Source organism: Ovis aries, chromosome 5, assembly GCF_016772045.2.
Source record: "Ovis aries strain OAR_USU_Benz2616 breed Rambouillet chromosome 5, ARS-UI_Ramb_v3.0, whole genome shotgun sequence".
Classification (NCBI taxonomy): Eukaryota; Metazoa; Chordata; class Mammalia; order Artiodactyla; family Bovidae; genus Ovis; species Ovis aries.
Window position 1 is genome coordinate 11,862,178 of NC_056058.1, and position 7,215 is coordinate 11,869,392.

The 7,215-nt window shown below is 41.9% G+C and overlaps 1 pseudogene; it reads right to left on the minus strand.

Annotated features, from left to right (window-relative positions):
- Positions 1–6,292: 6,292 nt before the first annotated feature.
- Positions 6,293–7,215, minus strand: LOC101109014 (olfactory receptor 7E178-like; annotated as a pseudogene).

Consider the following 7,215-nt stretch of genomic DNA (forward strand, 5'->3'; position numbering starts at 1 on the left):
GATGAAAGGATTGCTTTTTGCTATCTTTGTAGTGGGTTGATAAAACTTCTTAAAGATGTCGTGAAACCTAAACATTTGTGAAGGATTGATTTCTCATCAAATCCACCCCTCTTATGAATACATGAGAAATTTAGGACCGAGACCACATCTGAAACCCAAAATTGGCCTTTTATGACAATTTCAGAACTTTCAAGCCAATTCTCCCTTTTAGAGGATGGCATTTCTCCTAAATTCAGCTCTCTGAATACAGGTTGAGTTAGCAGAAAAGAATACTGTCTAGATGCCCTATGAATGGAATTTCATTGTCTACCTTCAAATCTGAATTTAATCCTTTTCTACACCAGAGCCTAGTAAAAATTGCATTAAAGTCCTGTGTTCCTATCCTTAACTGTAAAATGATGCTAAAGCATATTTGGGAGGTGATAATGCAGATAATGCTTATTTAACTTATATGCAGAGTACATCATGAGAAACGCTCGGCTGGAAGAAGCACACGCTGGAATCAAAGTTGCCGGGAAAAATATCAATAACTTCAGATATGCAGATGACACCACCCTTATGGCAGAAAGTGAAGAGGAGCTAAAAAGGCTCTTGATGAAAGTGAAAGAGGAGAGTGAAAAAGTAGGCTTAAAGCTCAACATTCAGAAAATGAAGATCATGGCATCTGGTCCCATCATTTCATGGCAAATAGATGGGGAAACAGTGGAAACAGTGTCAGATTTTATTTTGGGGGGCTCCAAAATCACTGCAGATGGTGACTGCAGCCATGAAATTAAAAGACGCTTACTCCTTGGAAGAAAAGTTATGACCAACCTAGATAGTATATTCAAAAGCAGAGACATTTCTTTACCAACAGAGGTCCGTCTAGTCAAGGCTATGGTTTTTCCTGTGGTCATGTATGGATGCGAGAGTTGGACTGTGAAGAAAGCTGAGCACCGAAGAACTGATGCTTTTGAACTGTGGTGTTGGAGAAGACTCTTGAGAGTCCCTTGGACTGCAAGGAGATCCAACCAATCCATTCTAAAGGAAATCAGTCCTGGGTGTTCTTTGGAAGGAATGATGCTAAAGCTGAAACTCCAGTACTTTGACCACCTCATGCAAAGAGTTGACTCATTGGGAAAGACTCTGATGCTGGGAGGGATTGGGGGCAGGCGGAGAAGGGGACGACAGAGGATGAGATGGCTGGATGGCATCACTGACTCTGGACGTGAGTCTGAGTGAACTCCGGGAGTTGGTGATGGACAGGGAGGCCTGGCGTGCTGCGATTCATGGGGTCGCAAAGAGTCAGATACAACTGAGCGACTGTACTGAACTGAACTGAACTGAATTGAATGCAAATAAAAGGAAACAAGCTATATGAAATCTTAACTCAGCTCCTAGCATGTGGAATCCCTAGAAAAAAGTTTATAATTTTGAGATTACTGTTCATTTTCATGACCATCCACTTCATGATCATCTGGAGTACTTAGGGTATAGGTTAGAGGTTCCTATTTCTTGTTCAGGTAGAAAAGATGCCCAAGGAAGAAAAAAGGGAGGAAAATAAGCACTTAAATAAGAGTTCTAAGATCCCCGCCAGTAACAACAACATCAATTTCCAAAGCCTCTGAACGGAATCTATGCATTTTGGTGCCCCCGCCCCCCCGGCTAGTCCAACTGTCCCTCTGCTTTGATGATGAGAAAAGGCTCCCCCAATGCCTCCTGCATTCAGTGTCTCCCACTGCACTTGGCACTCACTGGGTTGTGCTGCGTCTTTGCTGGGGCAGGACTGAGGGATGCAGATTGGCTGCCCGTTTTCCACCGTTTGTTGGAAGAGGGCTGAGGCTTTGTCCTCAGGACTGGCAGCAAGGCAAACTCAAGTGTGGGCCTCCTGGTGTGGACAACAACTCTGGGGCGATGGGACACACAGCTATGGAACCCATTGGACTGGAGCTGGCTAACTGAAGGTCTGGGAAACACAGGCTGATTATTTATTGTGGTGCAGCTTTGAGACCTTAATGTACATAGCAGATAATTAGCCAACTTGGTCCATGGTTTCACAGTCTCTGAGGATTTGCTAATTTAATGGAGGAGGAAGAGGAGAAAGTGACTGTTTTAAGAAGGATCTAGACCTGTCCTCTTCTCAGGAAGCTGATCTCATCTCCTCACTCTGACTTCCAGGTTGTTTATCGCCTCATAAAATTCAGAAGAGAAGGGAATATGTGACTTTTATATCTACACATTTATTGAGTAAACTAGAGAGGTTTAGGTCTTCCATAACAGGATTATGACACTATTTCTTATTCTTTAGTTAAAATTTCTGTCTCTGAAAACTTCCTACTTTTTGTGTATTCTTGCTTTGAAGTTTTAGATTTTATGCCTTGGAGATGTATGGTTTTTGCTATCTTGAATGACAGTTCAAATTCAAGTTCTAATTTAGGTGGAATTTAAAATTTCTAGTTGTAATTAATTTTAAAATTTTGCTCTAATTTTACTGCTCAGTTGAAGTACGTTTTCACATTGCACAAGTCTTCATTTGACATATTTATCTGGTTACTTGCTACTTTGCTTAAACTCTTCAAGAGGCCTTAGAGATATCTACATTCAAAATGTGTTAGGGATACAGTCCTTACAAGGCTTGCCTGGAGAAGTATCTGATTTTCCTCACTTACAAGTCTGTTGATAGGATTCAGTTCTTTGAGGTCCAGAGAATTCTCTTAGCTTCTTACCAAATGGACCTCTGACAATATGGCAACTGGGTTCCATCTCACCAGAGCAAGGTGGTGAGATGGCCAGAGAGTGTTGGCAAGATAAAAGCTGAGTCTTTCTACACATTAAGGTTTGAAGGGACAGCCCAATAGTTTTCCAAATTCTTTTCATTGGAAGCAAGTCACTGTTTCCAGTTCACTCAAAGAGACAGGTATCTACAAGAGCGTGAACTCAGGTGGCTGGTTTCACTGGGAGCATCTTTGAAGCTACCCACCACACAGACCTTACCCTCTATCAGAACAGTTAACTTGGAGAAAGATAAGACTATAGAGATATTCCTTTGTTTTCCAGCCTCATCTCCAATCTACTAAAACTTGATCTTTTCTAGAAAATTTTCCTGTAGAAGAACTGGAATGTGGAAGGATTTGCACTGTTTGGGGGTATTTTTGCAGATCCCACCATGCTGCTTCTGGCCATATAGTCAGAAATTCCTCTAGTTGCTCTAGAGGAGTAACTGTGCTCACCATAGAGCACTTCCATCACTGTTTGAATAAGCCACAGTCATTCAGCACCCCAGTTCTACAGTTCCCAGGTGGCTCAGTGGTAAAGAATTTGCCTGCCAATGTAGGAGACACAAGTTTGACCCCTGGGTTGGGAAGGTCCTCTGGAAGAGGAAATGGCAACCCACTCCAATATTCTTGCCTGGAAATCCCATGGGCAGAGGAGCCTGGTGGGCTGCAATCCAGGGAATTACAAATAGCCGGACACGACTTAGCGACTGAGCATGCACACATGGCCTGAAGTGAGGCTAGCCCCGGAACTCCTGACCTTGTGCTGGTATCTGAAATGAGGACAGGCTTGTGAGGACTGTTTCCTTAGGCTTTGTGGTTTAGCAAACTCTTTGCAGTGAGGAAAGGCAATAGGAGAAAAACGAGCCAAGTTGAAGCCCCTCAAAGGCCTCTGAAAACCTCCAGAGAGCTCTGGAGTTACGATGATCCCTTGAGACATCCTGGAGTTGGAGCAAAGAAGATAAATGTCCACCTCCACGTCATATAGTAATTGGATGTGGGCTGCCTGCCTAGAGGTAGATCCCTCTAGAAATAGATTGCTGAGTGCTAACACCCAACATTGGAGCAGTATGTTTCTTATCCCTGATAGGAGGTTTTTTTTTTTTTTTTATTGTGGTAAAATAATATAAAATTTAGTCTTCATCATTTTTTAAAAATTTTATTGAAGTATAGATGTTCTACTTAGTCGTGTTTAATTTCTGCTGTATAGCAAAGTGACTCAGTTGTATATATTATTTTCATATTCTTTTCTACTGTGGTTTATCACAGGATATTGAATATATTTCCCTGTGCTATACAGCAGGACCTTGTCGTGTATCCATCTCTATATAATAGTTTGCATCTATTAATCACAAACTCCTAATCTTCTCTCTCACCTCTTCTCCCCCTTGGCAAACACAAGTCTATTCTCTATGTTGGTGAGTCTGTTTCTGTCTCCTAGGTATGTTCATTGGAGAAGGAAATGGCAACCCACTCCAGTATTCTTGTCTGGAGAATCCCAGGGACGGGGGGAGCCTGGTGGGCTGCCATCTATGGGGTTGCACAGAGTCGGACTCGACTGAAGCGATGCAGCAGCAGCAGCAGCAGCAGCAGCAGCAGCAGCAGCAGCAGCAGCAGCAGCAGCAGATATGTTCATATCTGTTGTAGTTCAGATTCCACATACAGGTAGTATCATTTTTGTCTTTCTCTTTCAGACTTACTTTGCTTAGAATGACAGTCTCTAGATCCATCCATGTTGCTGCAAATGGAATTTCTTTCTTTCTTCTTAATGGCTCTAATATTCTATCATGTATGTACACCACATCTTCATTGATTCATCTGTCAGGAGACCATCTTAACCATTTCTAGGTGTACAGTTCAGTGGCATTAAGTGCCTTCATATTGTTTTGCAACCATCACCATCAACCATCTCCAGGAATTTTTCATCTTCCCCCAACTGAAACTGTTTGTATTAAACACTAACTACCCACTCCTACTCCCAAATCTTCTCTATGTATGACTCTGCCCTCCAATAGTATGAATTGGACTTCATTTGGTATCTAATACACATGGAATCATTTAATATTTGTCCCTTTCTGTCTGGCTATTTAATATGATTGGGGAGAAGGTTGATGGACTAGGAAGAGGAGTTATCAGAAACATTGGGGGTCAACTTTGCTCTGGTAAGTACTCTCCATTCTATTCCTGAAGGAGAATTTGTCACAGTTTTCCTAGAAAAGTTCCATTTGAAAAATCAATATTAATAGTGTACTACTTGAATTTCAAAATTTGAGCAGGATCTTACTCATCCTACATGTTAAAAAGTCTGGCCACAATCATTAAGAAACAAAAATGTACTAAATGTCTGGTTCTTTAGGTAGTGTTTAGATACTCATTAAATAATGGGAAAAATCATAAGCAAAGTATAGAAATAATCAATAACAAGAAAGAGGGAGCTATGATTATTTTGCAATGATAGAAACAAGACTGTCTGTGATCAATACATTGTCTTCATGTATCCTGGATAATACATAGGAATGTGAGAATGTTATAGTCATATGCTATACAAAATCCAAGAAGAATTATGACTTAAGTGGGAAATACAAAATATTTCCCAATTCTGTTAAAGCTATTCCAAGAGGATGAAAAGTTGTTGCTGAACCATGAAAGATGCTGAGATTCTGGCCTTTGGAGGAGAAGAATTCAATCTGGGGCCAGAGACAAGGCTTGATCGCTCAGACCTTTTGTGTAGTAGAGTTTTATTAAAGTATAAAAGAGATAGAGAAAGTTTCTTACGTAGACATCAGAAGGGGGCAGAAAGAGTACCCTCCTTGCTAGTGTTAGCAATGGAGTTATATATCTTTTAATTAGTTATTTCAATGAATCAAAAGAACATCTGGAGGTTGTAAAGATCTTATTAGGCCCACTCCCATAATTTACATTTTAAGATAACAGGATTAGCCAGAAGATTTTCAGGACTCCCTGGTGGCTCAGATGATAAAGCGTCTGTCTGCAATGTGAGAGACCTGGGTTCTATCCCCAGGTTGGGAAGATTCCCTGGAGAAGGAAATGGCAACCCACTCTAATACTTCTTGCCTTGAAAATACCATGGACAAAGGAGCTTGGTGCAGGCTACTATCCATGGGGTTGCAAAGAGTTGGGCATGACTGAGCAACTTCACTTTCACTTTTTCAGGAAGGAGAAACTATCCTCAGGCAGGCTACATTGTTGTTGTATAATCCCTAGTACAGAGTTTAAACTGTGTTGTGTAATTGACTAAGACTGAGGAATGTAGAGGGAAAAAAATGTTTGTCCTTTCTTTCTCCTTGAGAATTCCAGACTGCTCTCTCCTTGAGGACCCCCAGACTTCTTATTAACCTGCCTAGGAATTGACTCTCAAGGACAAATTGTGTAAAGAGAAAGCCAAGAGCTAGATAGATACATATATGTGACATGACTGCAGCATCTGGTTTCCTGTATCACATATTTGATTTTTCTGCCTTTTCCAGTCTCATGAACCAAAAAAGACCCCCCGCCAAAAAAAGACACTAGTACTGAGATTAGACTATTCTGCTGATAATCCTCCAGAGCACACATTTAATGTCCTTGTTTCTCGGCATATAGATTAAAAGGTTCAGCACAGGAGTGACCAGTGTACATCACCAAGGCCACTGCACCCTTCCTGGGGGAAGATGAGGCAGTTGAGCTGAGGTTTACACCCATGCCTGTTACATAAAATAAACAAACAACTGCCAGGTGAGAACCACAGGTGGAGAAGGCTTTGTACTTCCTACCTGATGAGGACATTCTCATAATGGAGGATATATTTCAAGTATAAGAGTAAAGGACCCCTGAGAGTGGAATCCCACCAATGATGGTACTAATGAAATAGATTAATATGATATTGATGGAGGTGTCAGAACAGGAAAGGTTGAGGAGTTGAGAAAGGTCACAGAAGAAGTGAAGTATTTCACCATCTGCACAGAAGGTAAGCTGTGACATCAAGTAGTGCATCAAGGAGGTCGAAAGGCTGATGGAAAATGACACCAGAACCAATAAGCCACAGAGGTGGGGGTTCATGACGACCAGGTAGTATAGAGGGTGACAAATGGCCCCAACCTGTCATAGGAAATCACCATCTGAAGGAGACTCTCCAAACATGCAAAAAGAGAGAAAAAGTTCCCCTGAGCTAGACACCCTGCATAGGGGATGGATGTGCTGTGTGTCTGGAGATTCACTAACATCTTGGGGACAGCAGTGGTGCTGAAACTGATGTCAGCCAAGGACAAATTGGAAAGGAAGGAATACATGAGTTGTGAAGGTGGGGGTCAGAGACGACAGCCAGAATGATGAGCAGGTTCCCAAACACGGTGACCAGGTACATGGACAGGAAGAGTCCAAAGAGGAGGGGCTGCAGGTCTGGATCATCTGAGAGGCCCAGGAGGAGGAATTCTGAGAGACCTGTTAGATTCTGAGGTTCCAT